Raw genomic sequence first — 14453 nt, 5'->3', positions numbered from 1 at the left:
CAATTTGCAAAATCAGTGGTGATTAGCAAATTAATTAACTTTGACACGGAGCTGTGCTTGCTTGCTGGTGACAGCCTGGAAGCTGATTTTGATACTGGCAATAGAGCATGGAGAATGACATTCCACACTGTAAGAAATAGTTGTGTCCAGGGATCCACATGTCTGACAAGTGACATATTCCTTGTTATACATGACATTTTTCTATCTGTTTCTGTTGGAATATTCCTTTGACTATAATTTAGTTACTACCATCTACAGAGCCATTTGTACTCAGTTCTGCCAATAAAAATACAAATGTTTTGTCTGACAGTGTAATAGTTTACAGATATATATAAAGTTGGTGACATTTTCTGAGTTCCTATTTGGACCGCCTGAGGAGGTTTCATAACAAATTTTCTTTTATCCCCAGCAACCATATCTGGATTCTTTTCCCTCATGATACTGAACACTTATTTTAGTACTTCCTTATATGTGTAATCTCTTTCTTTCTTTTTTTTTTTTTTTTTTTTTTGGTGGTACTGGGGTTCCTGGAAGCCCTTTACCTCCGGGCTACACTCCCAGACCTATTTTATATTTTTATTTAGAAACAGGGTCTCCTAAGCCAGCGCGCGCAGCTGGCTTAGAACCTGCGCGACCCTCCTGTCTCCGCCTCCCAAGCACGGGGATTACAAGCATGCGCCACCACGCCCGGCTTATATGTGTAATCTCTTTCTGAGCCTGCTCAATCAGGGCCTGTCTGGTTACTGAATAGGATTTCATCATCTTTTTTTGTTATCTTCATCTTCTAAAGTTAGATATTTCTCTATTATTTCTTTCTCTTCTGGGAACTTGACATTCTTTCTTGCCAAGCATAATATTAAGGTCATCCTTTCATGCAGCTGGCTCTGGAGTATCACTTTCAATCTTAACATCTTTTACACCTTCTTCAGCTACATTATTTTCAAATATCTTTTTGTCTTTTTCTTTTGATTAGAGAAGTTCAAGCCTGGGTATGGTGACACATGCCTGCAATCCCAGTACTTGGGAGGCTGAGACAGGAGGATCACAGGTTCAAGGCCAGCCTCAGCAAGTAGTGACCAGCCTAGCGAGATCCTGTTTAAAAATAAAAATAAAAATAAAAATGGGAGCCAGGCGTGGTGGCGCATGCTTGTAATCCCCGTGCTTGGGAGGCGGAGACAGGAGGATCACTCAGGTTCGAAGCCAGCCATGCTGGCTTAAGAGATGCTATTTCCAAATAAAAATATAAAAATAGGTCTGGGAGTGTAGCCCGGAGGTAAAAGGGCTTCCAGGAACCCCAGTACCACCAAAATAATAATAATAGTAATAGTAATAGTAATAATAATAATAATAATAATAATAATAATAATAAAATAAAAATGGGAGGCCAGGCTTGGTGGCACACGCTTGTAATCCCCGCACTTCGGGGGCTGAGACAGGAGGATCACACAGGTTCAAAGCCAGCTTCAGCTACTGAGTGAGGCTCTCAGCAACTTAGTGAAACCCTGTTTCCAAATAAAGCATAAAATAGGGCTGGGAGTGTAGCCCAGAGGTAGGAAGCCTCTGGGTTCCACCCCTAGTACCATAAATATAAATTAATAAATAATAAAAAATAGGGTTGGGGGGTGTAGTTCAGAGGTAGAATGCCCCTGGGTTCAATCCCTAGTACCACAAAAGAAAGAAAGAAAGAAAGAAAGAAAGAAAGAAAGAAAGAAAGAAAGAGAGGAAGCTCACATCATCTAGCCCACCAGAAGCATCTTTTTTCCTATTGTCCATGTTCATCAGCTTTCACATCTTTGTCCTCAGTCAGCTCCGGCTCCACTTCTTTTGTTTCTGAGGGCTGGGTTTCTTACGTCTGGGCATCACCTTCCTCATCTAACATAAAGGGCTTCTTCTTTTTCTTACTCATAGTAGAATCAAAAATCATCTCTGCCCCGGACATGGCTGCTGCTGGAGTGTGCTGGACACCAACCCGCAGCCAGCCGGGTCAGCCCTGGACCTGGGCAGCACCTCGGCACCTCTCTGGGCACCACACTAAGCTCTTGCATCAGTGAAAGGGAACCACACCCCACCTCACAAATGTTGGAGTTTTTAAAAAAAAGTTTCCACCAATGGTTCCAACACTGTGTTGTGGACAAAGTGCATCTGTAAATCAATGCACAGCCAGTTTGGGAAACTTCCAAGTTGTATTGCTGAGCCCTAGAAGGGTCCAGATGATAATGGAGTTGGTCTCTTGGAACTTGTGGGAGAGGTTTCATAGCTGAGGTGAAAAAGGAGATCTATCTTGTCGGAGACTAGGGATAGAGGTGGGGGTCTTGGGGAGAGGCAATTTGGATTTCGGGAGATCCAGGAAATAAATTTCCCTCAAGATCCCAGAATTTTGGATTGCTTAGGGCCCAGGGAAAATTTCTGAAGGAAAAGGAAATATCACTAACCATTGGCAGGTGGGCCTTTGAATGTGAGGGGCAGAGATTACTAGACTGTGTGTGTGTGTGTGTGTGTGTGTGTGTGTGTGTGTGTGTGTTACAGGAGATTGAATCCAGGCCCGTTCTACCTCTGAGAGCTAGACTCCCAGCCCTATTTTATTTAATTTTTAAATTTTTGTTTCTTTTTATTTTTTGTGGTAGTGGTACTGGGGTTCCTGGAAGCCCTTCTACCTCCGAGCTACACTCCCAGACCCATTTTATACTTCTTTTTTATTTGGAAAAAGGGTCTCTTAAGCCAGTGCGGCTTCGAACCTGCGGGATCCTCCCGTCTCCGCCTCCCAAGCGCGGGGATAACAAGCGTGCGCCACCACGCCTGGCTAATTTTTATATTTTGAAACAGGGTCTCACTAATTTTTGGAGGACCTCACTAAATTCCAGAGGCTAGCCTCTGGCCTAGGATCTTACTGTCTCAGACTCCCAAGTACTGGGATTCGAAATTTGCATCACCACAGTCGGCATTTCTATATCTAAAATTTCATGCTCATCATGTAGGAGTAATGGCACACTCCTATGATCGCAGTACTTAGGAGGCTGAGACAGGAGGATCATAGGTTCAAAATCAGTCTCAGCAACTCAGGAGTACTGTCAGCAACCTAGTGAGACCTCATTTCAAAATAAAAAATACCCAGGTGTGGTGGCTCACGCTTGTAATCCCAGCAATCAGGAGGTGGAGACTAGATGATCAGGGTTTGCTGACAGCCTCAGCTACTTAGCGAGGACCTTTGCAACTCAGTGAGACCGTTGCAAAAAATAAAAAGACTAAAAACTAGGACTGGAGGTGTAGCTCAGAGGTAGATAACCCCTGGGTTTCATCACCCAGGACCGCAAAAATAAATAAATAAATAAATAAATAAATAAATAAAAATAAAATAGGACTGGGGCTGTAGCTCACACGTAGAATACCCCTGGATTCAATCTCCAGTACCACACAAAATATATAAATATATATGTATTTACCTTATATATTATGTACATATATATGTGTGTGTATACATACGTATTAATGTAGCTCTGAGGTAAAATGTCTCTGGGTTCAATACCCAGCACTACAAAATAAAAATATTAATTAATTAATTAATTAAATTTCATGTTTCTCAAACTCAAGATGAGAGCTGGTGGTGTGCACTTCCGTGTCCTCACCCATTGGTTCCTGTAGCTCTTAGCCCCGCCCCCTCACTCGTTATTTCCTACTGGAATCCAAACGGCCAGTCGGCTTGAGACTCCAGGCTCTGAGTCAGGTAAAGGTGGGGATGGAGAGAGAAGGCGGTGGCCTCCTCCTGGTCACAGTCTGGACCTTCAGTTAATTTCCTTTTAAGAACCCAGGCGCTCATCCTCCTTTCTGCCGCACCCCCACCCGATTCTAGCTTTGGGGATGGCACCTCTGGGAGCAGAATTGAAAAGTAGGGGCTTACTGGATAAACCTATGGGGGTGGAATAAAGATCTTTATGTGTTTCTTCCTACTAAATTTTTCTCCTCAAAACATTTGTTGATCGTCGTTTGACACCCATTGCTGTAGGGAAATATCCCCATACTGACTGAACCACAGGAAAGCTAATTTTCACCATAGGTATCTGTCCGAATAGCTCTGGGGAATCCTTATTGTCTAAAGTGGACTTTCTAGCACACTTGGGTGTAATCGGAGGATTTTCTTTGGGGCTGCTGCCAGGAATCTCTAGCCTTGTTAAATAATATGGAGCCACCTCCCTTGGTTAGGGCATCCTTACACATGCCTCTCTCTTACTCATCACAGTAATGTGAGATATAAGTATTGTCATCCTGGTCTTTCATGAGGGCCCGGAGAGGAAAAAGGGTTCATGCAGTGAGTCAGGGGCAGAGCCTGACAAAGATTCTTGTATTCTGTCTACTTCCCTTTTATTATTATTATTATTATTATTATTATTATTATTATTATTTTGGGTGTTACTGGGGTTCCTGGAAGCCCTTCTACCTCCGGGCTACACTCCCAGACCTATTTTTTATACTTTTTTTATTTGGAAACAGGGTCTCCTAAACCAGCATGCGCGGCTGGCTTCGAACCTGCGCCATCATCCTGTCTCCGCCTCCCAAGCGCGGGGATTACAAGTGTGCGCCACCACGCCCGGCCTTATTTTTATTTTTTGTTTGTGGTACTGGGGGTTGAACCTAGACACATTCTACCTTTAAGCTACATCCCCAGTATATATATATATATATATATATATATATATATATATATATATATATATATATATATATATAAATTTTTTTTTTTGGTGGTACTTTGGGCTACACTCCCAGACCTATTTTATACTTTTTTATTTTTGGAAACAGGGTCTCTTAAGCCAGCGCGGCTGGATTCGAACCTGCGCGATCCTCCTGCCTCCGCCTCCCAAGCGCGGGGATTACAAGCGTGCGCCACCACGCCCGGCGCTACGTATATGTACACTCCCAGACCTATTTTTACATTTTTATTTGGAAACAGGGTCTCCTAAACCAGCGCGCGAGCGGCTGGCTTCGAACCTGCGCGATCTCCTGTCTCTTCCTCCCAAGCGCGGGGATTACAAGCGTGCGCCACCACGCTCGGCTACGTATATATATTTTTTAACAGGGTCTCGCTAGGTTGATGAGAGTCTCATTACTTGCTGAGGCTGTCCTTGACCCTGGGATCCTCCTGTGTTAGCCTTCCAAATACTGGGATTACAGGTATGCGCCACCTGGCCCTGATCACTATTCTCCCTTTTAATCTGAAAATTTCAAATACATACAAATGAATAACATAATGAGTTGCTATGTGCTCATCACCCGGCTTCAGTAATGAGCAACTCATAATCTGTTTTCATCTTTCCTTTCCCTACTGTCTCTCTATTATTTTGAAGAGAATCCCAAAGTTTTATTTCACCTGTAGATATGTCAATCTGTATCTCTAAAAAAATAAGATCCTCCTTTGAAAACCTTACAAAACTATTATTACACCCAAAATAAATAACAGCAATTATGTCATCAAATATTCCTTGGGCAGAGTGTGGTGGTACACTCCTATAATCCTAGTTCTTGGGAGGCTAAACAGGAGGATCACAGATTTGAGGCCAGCCGTGTGTAGTAATTTAGCAAGACCCTCAGCAACTCAGCTAGACCTTGTTTCAAAATGAAAAATAAAATAAGGCTGGGGGTATAGCACAGAAGTAAATGCCCTTGGATTCAATTCTCAGTCCCACAAAAATGAAAGAAAAAACATATCCATTCAGTATTTGGATATACCTGATTATCTCATAATTTTTTGGAAGCTATATCTTAACAGTTTTATTGAGATAATTCATATACCTTACAGTTCATACATATACACCCTATTTTTTGGACTAGAGGGTTTTTTTTCAGTATATACCTGATTATCTTATAATTTTTGGTAACTATATCTTTTTAACAGTTTTATTTATTTTTTCCGGGTCTGGGGGTGGAATCCAGGGGCATTTTACCTCCGAGCTACAACCCCTGCCCTATTTTTTATTCTTTATTTTGAAACCGGGTCTCACTGAGTTGCAGAGGGCCTCACTAAGTAGCTGAGGCTGTCCACGAACCGCGATCCTCCGGTTTCAGCCTCCCGAATGCTGGGATTACATGCGTGCGCCATCACGCCCGGCTTTTTTTTTTTTTTTTAACAGTTTTATTGAGATAATTCACATACTCTACAATTCTCACATATATACCCCCATTTTTTTTGGGGGGGACTAGATTTTTTTTTCTCGGCACTGGGGATTGAACCCAAGGGCATTCTACCTCTAAGCTACATCCCCAGTCCTCTTTTGTTTTTATTTTGAAATAGGGTCTCACTAGGTTGATGAGTCTCACTACTTGCTGAGGCTGTCCTCGAACCTATGATTCTCCTGTCTCAGCTTCCCAAGTACTGGGATTATGAGCATGTACCACCACACCCAGCTTGGTACTAGAGATTGAATGCAGGGACATTCAATATCTGAGCTATACCCACAGCCATATTTTATTTTTTAATTCTTAAACTAAGTTGCTGAGGGCCTTGATAAGTTGCTGAGGCTGGCCTGGAACCTGCAATCCTCCTGTCTCAGCTTCCCAAGTACTGGGATTCTGGGTGTGCACCACCATACCCCATTCAATTCACCCACTTAAAGTACAGAATTTTATTGCTTTTAGTATATTCATAGAGTTGTGTGTCCATCACTACAGTTAGTTTTAGTACATTTTCATCACCCAAAAAGAAACTACACCTCTTAACCATCACACACACACACACACACACACACACACACACACACACACACACACACACACACACACTTCCCCAGCTGCTTCCTGCCTCCCCAGTTTGAGGCAACTATTAATCTATTTTCTATCTCTGTATAAATTTGCCTAATTTGGACATTATTTTATGTGTGTGTGGGGATACTGGGGATTGAACTGAGAAGCATTCTACCTCTGAGCTATACCCCAGCCCTTTTTATTTTTTGTTTTGAAACAGGTCTCTAGGTTGCTGAGAGACTTACTACATTGCTGAGGCTGTCCTTGAACTTGTGATCCTCCTCTCAGCCTCCCAAATCCTGGGATTACAGGTTTGTGCCACCTGCCCAGCTCTGGGCATTTCTTATATTCTGAAACATACATTACTTGGCCTTTGTAGCTGTCTTCTTTCACTTAGCACAGTGTTCTCAAAATGTATCAGTACTTCCTTTTATTGCTAAATAATATTCCATTGTATGGATATACCACTTTATTTACCTAATCATAAGTTAAGAAATGTGTTATTTCCACTTTCTGGCTATAATGAATAATGTTGCCATGTATATTCATGTAAAAGTATTTGTGTGGGCATATTTTTTATTCCTCTTGGGTATGTACCTAAGAGTGGAATTGCTAGATCATATGGTACCTGTTAGAAAATATAGGGGTAAGCCAGGTGTGGTGGCACATGCTTATAATCCCAGTACTTGATAGGCTGAAACAGGAGGATGACAGGTTTGTGGCCAGCCTCAGTTACTTAGTGAGGCCCTCTGCAATTTAGTGAGACCTTGTTTCAAAAGTAAAGAATAAAAGCTGGGTTTGGTGGCCCACGCTTGTAATCTCAGTATTTGGGAGGCTGAGACAGGAGGAATGAGTGGGTTCAAAACCAGCCTCAACTACTTAGTGAGGCTCTCAGAAACTTAGTGAGACCCTATTTCCAAATAAAATATAAAAATAGGCCTGGGAGTGTAGCCCAGGGGTAAAAGGCCCCTGGGTTCGCTCCCCAGTACAGAAAGAAAGAAAGAAAGAATAAACATAGGGCTGGGGGGGGGGCGTGGCTTGGAGGTAGAATTCTCCTGGGTTCAGTTCCCAGTGCTGCAAATATATATATAGATAAATGATAGATAGATAGATAGATAGATGATTAAAGTGGCACAGCCCTACAGATCAGAAGAGGCTCTTTAATTGGAGTGGAGCCTGGGATGGGGTCTGACCAGGAGAGAGTCCTGGAGAGTCAGGATCCCCCCTCCTTATAGACTAGAGGCTTTTTATGGGGCATTAGGAGGGAGGGGGGACTGTGGCAATTGTGTTTTTCTCCAATTGGTGGTCAGGACAGGTTGGATAAATTCATGAGACTCAGGGCTGGTTAGAGGCATTTTCCCGTCTTTCCAGAAGTCCTTTGTTCTAAGACCCTGCGTGGTGGCGCAGGCTTGTAATCCCCGCGCTTGGGAGGCGGAGACAGGTTCTGTCTCGAACCTTGGCAGGTTCGAAGCCAGCCATGCTGGCTTAAGAGACCCTGTTTCCAAATAAAAATATATTTAAAAAAAAAAGTTCTTTGTTCTCAATCTCCTTCAGCCAGGCCTCTCATAGTGCTCTCACATTAACGCTTTTTAACAGTTTGAGGAAGTATCACATTTTTCTTAAAGTTTGAATTGCATTCAGTTAAAATTCATGGATTGCTTCATCTCTTAAGACGCTTTTAATCTATAGATACCCATCTAATTTTATTCCCCCTTATAATATTTTAGTTGATAAAGCTATTTGTCCTATAGACTTTCTGACCATCTCAGTTTTGCTAATTGCCTCTCTTATGGAAGTATTTATTTATCTTTGTGTTCCCTGCATTTTCTATAAGTTGGTAATTAAACCCAGAGATTGATTGGCTTTAGATCCAGCATTCTGACAAGAATATTTCTAAATGGTTTTGCATAAGAGACAAAACTATCTGGTTGTGTATGATTTAGCAGCTGTTAATGATCATTGTCTTGATCAGTGTATTCATTAGGCCTTACAGAATCAAGCTGGCCGTGGCACCTGTGACACTAGTACTTGAGAAACTGAGACAGGAGGACACCGGGTTTGAGGCCAGCCTCAGCAAGTAGTAAGATTGTCATCAACCCACCAAGGCCCTGTTTCAAAATAAAAAATAATAATAATATAAAATATATATGTAGGTATATGGTTGGGGGTACAGGTCAGAAATAGAATACCCCTGAATTCAATTCCTAGTACCAAAAAAAAAAAAAGAAAGAAAGAAATTATAGAATCAGATAGACATGGCAACTCATTCCTATAATCCCAGTATAAATAAGGCTAAGACAGGAGGATCCTGGGTTCGAGGCCAGCCTCAGCAATTCAATGAGACTCTCATCAACCTAGTGAGACCCTGTTTCAAAAATAAAAATAGCTGGGCGTGGTGGCACACGCTTGTAATCCCCGCACACGGGGGTCCGAGACAGGAGGATGGCACAAGTTTGAAGCCAGCCTCTCTGGCTTAAGAGACCCTGTTTCCAAATAAAAAATATATATAAAATAAGTCTGGGAGTGTAGCCCGGAGGCAGAAGGGTTCCATCCCCAGTACCACACACACACAAATAATAATAATAATAATAATAATAATAATAATAATAAATAATTAAAAATAAAAAGGGCTAAGGCTGGGCACGGTGATTGGCGCATGCTTATAATACCAGTACTTAGAAGGCTGAGACAGGAGGATCACAGGTTTAAAGCCAAACTTAGCAACTTTGTGAGGCTCTCAGTAACCTAGTGAGACCCTGTTTATAAAAAAGAAATCAAATCAGAGCCGGGTGTGGTGGTGCACACCTGTAGTTCCAGTACTTGAGAGGCTGAGACAGGAGGATCACAGGTCTCTGCCAGCCTCAGCTACTTAGTGAGATCCTCCGCAACTTAGTGAGACCCCGTTTCAAAATAAAGAATAAAAAATAGGGCAGGGAGTGTAGCTCGGAGGTCGAATGCCCCTGGGTTCCATCTCCAGACCCACACACACACAAAAAAAAAGAGTAAAAAAATAGAGCACAGGGTGCAGCTCAGAGGTCAAATGGCCCTGGGTTCCATCCCCAAACCCGCAAAAAAATAAAAAAATAAAAAATAAATAAAAAATAAAGTAGGGCTGGGAGTGTAGCCCAGGGGTATAATGTCCCTGGATTCAAAACCCAGGGGCATTCTACCTCTGAGCTATACCCCCAGCCCTATTTTTTATTCTTTATTTTGAAACGGTCTCATTGAGTTGCAAAGGACCTCACTAAGTAGCTGAGGCTGTCCGCGAACCATGATCCTCCAGTCTCAGCCTCCCAATGCTGGGATTACAAGCGTGTGCCGCCACCATGCCTGGCTCCTTTTCTATTTATTTTGAAACAGGGTCTCATTAAGTTGCTGAGGCTGGCTGTGAACCAGCAATCCATGCACCATCACTCCCAGACTTGAGTAGATTTTTAATATATGAATTTGAGGAGGCCAAGGTTATTTCTATAGAGATATCCAATTGTCTTAGCAAATGATCATTTATTGAAAAGATTGTCCTTTCTCTACAGCTCTGCAGTGCTGTCGTTGTTGTAAATCAGGTATCCATATATTCCCATAGAACTGTCTGTGGTGATGGAAATGTTCTATAGCTGCCCTTTCGATTTGGTGGCCATGTGACTGATGAATACTTGGCAGGTGGCTCGTATGACTGAGAAACTTAGCTTTTAAAGGTATTTGATTTTGATTAATTTAAATTTACATAGGTCCATATGGGACAGTGTAGCATATTGCCCTGTTGCTCTATTTGTGTGTGTGTGTGTGTGTGTGTGTGTGTGTGTTATGGGGATTGAACCCAGGGGCATTCTACCTCTAAGCTACACCCCCCAGCCATATAACAAGATCTCTTCAGGCAGCAAGGCTGGCTTCAAACCTGCGCGATCCTCCTGTCTCTGCCTCAAAAGCGCTGGGATTACCAGCGTGCGCCACCATGCCCGGCTCCAGCCCTATATTTTATTCTTTATTTTGAACTCACTTGCCGGAGCCTGCTGGCAAGAGTAAGAGTTCTGAAGTGAGGCGCAAGGATGAAGAGCTTTTAACCCTAACGTGGGGGAGCCATCGGCCTACTGTCTCTACCGGTCGACCCCTGTTCGTGGGTCAATATTTCCTACGGGTCGACGACTATGCCTGGGTCAGTATTCTCTATCGCGCGGACACTCCTGGCCAACGCAGCTTCTGGGTCAAACTTGTCTTTATTGCGCTGACACCGGGTTTGTTTTTCCAGAGGTATTTATACACAGCTACAGGTCAATCAACATTCTCGTGCTACCACCACCAGAATACAATAAAGACCAATACAAAACACATATTACAGATAGGTCAATCAGTACCCTCATGTCATCACCACCTGATCTTTTCTCAGACCTCTTTGAACTTTCCATAACGCCAAACCTTGTTGACTCTGGGCGAAAGACAATCAGCTGAGTCAGAGACACCAATCTAGGGGAAGGCCTTAATGGCTCCCAACAATTCCCCCCCTTTTTTTTTTTTTTTTACTATATTTAAAGAAGACTGTGTCTGTCTTAGTTTGTTTCCTTTTTGTATCAAGGATTACCCGTCTTTGGATAATACAGAGCTAAGCTGTATATCCTGTCTTAGGTTTCCTTGTCCCAAGGAAATCTTACCCGTCATTGACTACCAGCCTCTTAAATGGGGGTACCCTTCAAAGGTAAATTGTGCACTTCTGCTGAAAAAAATGTTCTCACTTTGTCCTGAGACCACACTCCGTCCTGAGTCTCTAATAAACAAGGTATTGGGAGTATCATGTAACATAGGTATTTCAGCAAGACATTTTCTCCAATTAACACAATGCTTTTTTACATATTGAATCAGTTTTACAGAGTAAACAAGTTATTAGTGGGCTAACATTTTTACCTTTGTTCCCTGGGTAACCAGGGCCCCACAAAACCAAACCTTCAATGGCACATTTACTATCAGTCTTTGTCCAAAATAATCAAAATTACCAATTCTTTGTCCAAAATAATACTATCAGTCTTTGTACTATCAATTCTCTGTCCCAAATATCAGTCTCTGTACTTGTCTGCAATACTACAGGTATCAACTGTAGACATCCCATCTTCCCAACATTTTTATCAGTTCTTTGTCCAGCATAACCAAAAGTTTCTGCAATGGGTGTAAAATTCTCGACATTTTTAACAGTTCTTTGTTCAGCATAACCAAAATTTTCCGCAATGGGTGCAAAATTCAAAGCAAGAAGTCCCAGCAATCGCGAGTTGTTACTGAAGACAGCGATCTCCCACTGCTCCTAAATAGCTGGATGAAGTATGGGATGATCTGGAACGTAAGCCCATGTTTTGGTCATCAGCATTAATCTGAGCGTCCTCTATCTTTGCTTGACCCATATGTCGCACAAGCCGCTCAGGTATCTACCACGCATTATCTTCATCCTGTGAAAAAACACAACATGCCCTCTTCCCCACATTAGTACAGGGTTTGAAAAGAAAGGGTCTATGTCCTCTAATAACACCCCTTGACCCAGTTTTGTCAGCATCTTAAGAAATCTAATAACGCTTCCTTAACCATTAGGGTCTTCAGTATCAGGGAAAACTCTGAATCCCCTAGTATCTTCTCCATTTTTTGCAGCCCGATTTATAGTTGCTTGAAGCGGTGAAATTAAAGAAAACAACTCATCTCTCTATGGTACTGAGCAGCAGTTTCTTCCTTAGGAAGCTTAACACAAAGCATATCTTTTAATCTATTTACAAAAACCAAAAAACTAATTTTTTGACCCATTGTATATTATATTTTTCAACCCATTGGATTTTTACAACTCTTACGTTAGAAACTAATCTTCTGACCTATCCTCTATTACTATTTACACATTAGGAACTAATCTTCTGACCTATTGTCTATTACTATTTATACGTTAGGCGCCTTCATTTTCTATCTTAGTTTCTTCATTTTCTTAGTTTCTTTCTTCATTTTCTATCTTAGTTTCTTTCTTCATTTGCCGGCTTAGTTTCTTTTGCTCAAAGCTTTACTTTAGTGACCGATTATATATTACAAAATTCCCACGTTTCACTGCTACCAAAAATCTTTTGAGTGCACTTTTTTATTCAGTGGTGTCCTTCAAGGGATCCTCAGTTTCAGAATTTGTCCTCGTACGGGCCACCACCTGCCGGAGCCTGCCAGCAAGAGTAGGGGTTCTGAAGCGAGGCACGAGGATGAAGAGTTTTTAACCCTAACGTGGGGGAGCCATCGGCCTACTGTCTCTACCGGTCGACCCCTGTTCGTGGGTCAATATTTCCTACGGGTCGACGACTATGCCTGGGTCAGTATTCTCTATTGCGGACACTCCTGGCCAACGCAGCTTCTGGGTCAAACTCGTCTTTATTGCGCTGACGCCGGGTTTGTTTTTCCAGAGGTATTTATACACAGCTACAGGTCAATCAACATTCTCGTGCTACCACCACCAGAATACAATAAAGACCAATACAAAATGCATATTACAGATAGGTCAATCAGTACCCTCATGTCATCACCACCTGATCTTTTCTCAGACCTCTTTGAACTTTCCATAACGCCAAACCTTGTTGACTCTGGGCGAAGGACAATCAGCTGAGTCAGAGACACCAATCTAGGGGAAGGCCTTAATGGCTCCCAACACTCACTGAGTTGTAGAGGGCCTCACTAAGTAGCTGAGGCTAGCCATGAACCTGTGATCCTCATGTCTCAGCCTCCCAAGAACTGGGATTACAAGTGTGCACCACCATGCCCAGCTTCTGTTGTTCTATTTATACCATGAATTCTGTGCCAATACTGTGCTCTCTCAATAACTGTAACTCTACAATTAGTCTTTATGTTTTGTTCTTCTCCATCAAGACTATATTAATAATCATTCTAGGACTTTTGCTTCCCATATAAGATTGATTGATTGTAGTAATGGGGATTGAACCCAGGGGCATTCTACGTCCAAGCTATACCCCAGCCATATTTTTTATTCTTTATTTTGAAACAGGGCCTCACTAAGTAGCTGAAGCTGGCCACAAACTTTCAATCCTCCTATCTCAGCCTCCCAAGTACTGGGAATACAGGCAGGCACCCCCGTGCTAGGTTCTCCATGCAAGTTTTAGAATCAGCTTGTCAATTTCCACAAAAATTCTGCTATGATTTTAGTAGAAATAGTAATGAATCTGTAAGTTCTTTTAAGGAAAACTAACTACTGAGGCTTCCAATTCATGAATATTATTTTTTCATTTATAACTTTTTTATTATTTTTCAATACTATTTTTATAGTTTAATTTGCTTATTGCTTTAATTTTTGTAATTTTAATTTTTTAGAGTTTGTTTATAAAGGTCTTGCTCATTTTTGTTAAAAAGTATTTTTAGGCATTTTATATCACTTGGTATTATTTTAGATGGTAGTGTGTGTGTGTGTGTGTGTGTGTGTGTGTGTGTGTGTGTGTATGTGTGTGTGTGTGGAGAGCATTGAAGAGTTGAACTTATAGGCATTCTACCTCCAAGTTACACCCCTCAGCCTGATTTTATTTTTATTTTGAAACAGGGTCTTGCCAGGTTGATGAGAGTCTCACTACTTGCTGAGGCTATCCTTGATCCTGTGATCCTCCTGTCTCAGCCTCCCAAGTACTGGAATTATAAGCATGGTATTACCACACCCCACATAGGGCATAGTATTATTTTTTAATTCTTATTTTCTAGGGGTAGGCACAGTCTTAGTA

At 41.9% G+C, this 14453-nt stretch overlaps 1 pseudogene across 1 annotated transcript; it reads right to left on the bottom strand.

The window, feature by feature from the left end:
* Positions 1–30: 30 nt before the first annotated feature.
* Positions 31–1939, bottom strand: LOC308268960 (eukaryotic translation initiation factor 2 subunit 2-like; annotated as a pseudogene). The gene is made up of 3 exons: positions 1732–1939; positions 661–983; positions 31–448 (listed from the first exon to the last, which is right to left on the bottom strand). The product of its transcript is annotated as a eukaryotic translation initiation factor 2 subunit 2-like (transcript).
* Positions 1940–14453: the final 12514 nt, after the last annotated feature.

The sequence above is a fragment of the Muscardinus avellanarius genome (genome assembly GCF_963383645.1).
Source record: "Muscardinus avellanarius genome assembly, chromosome: 10".
In the NCBI taxonomy this organism is placed as follows: Eukaryota; Metazoa; Chordata; class Mammalia; order Rodentia; family Gliridae; genus Muscardinus; species Muscardinus avellanarius.
This window is presented reverse-complemented; position numbering and strand designations above follow the sequence as displayed.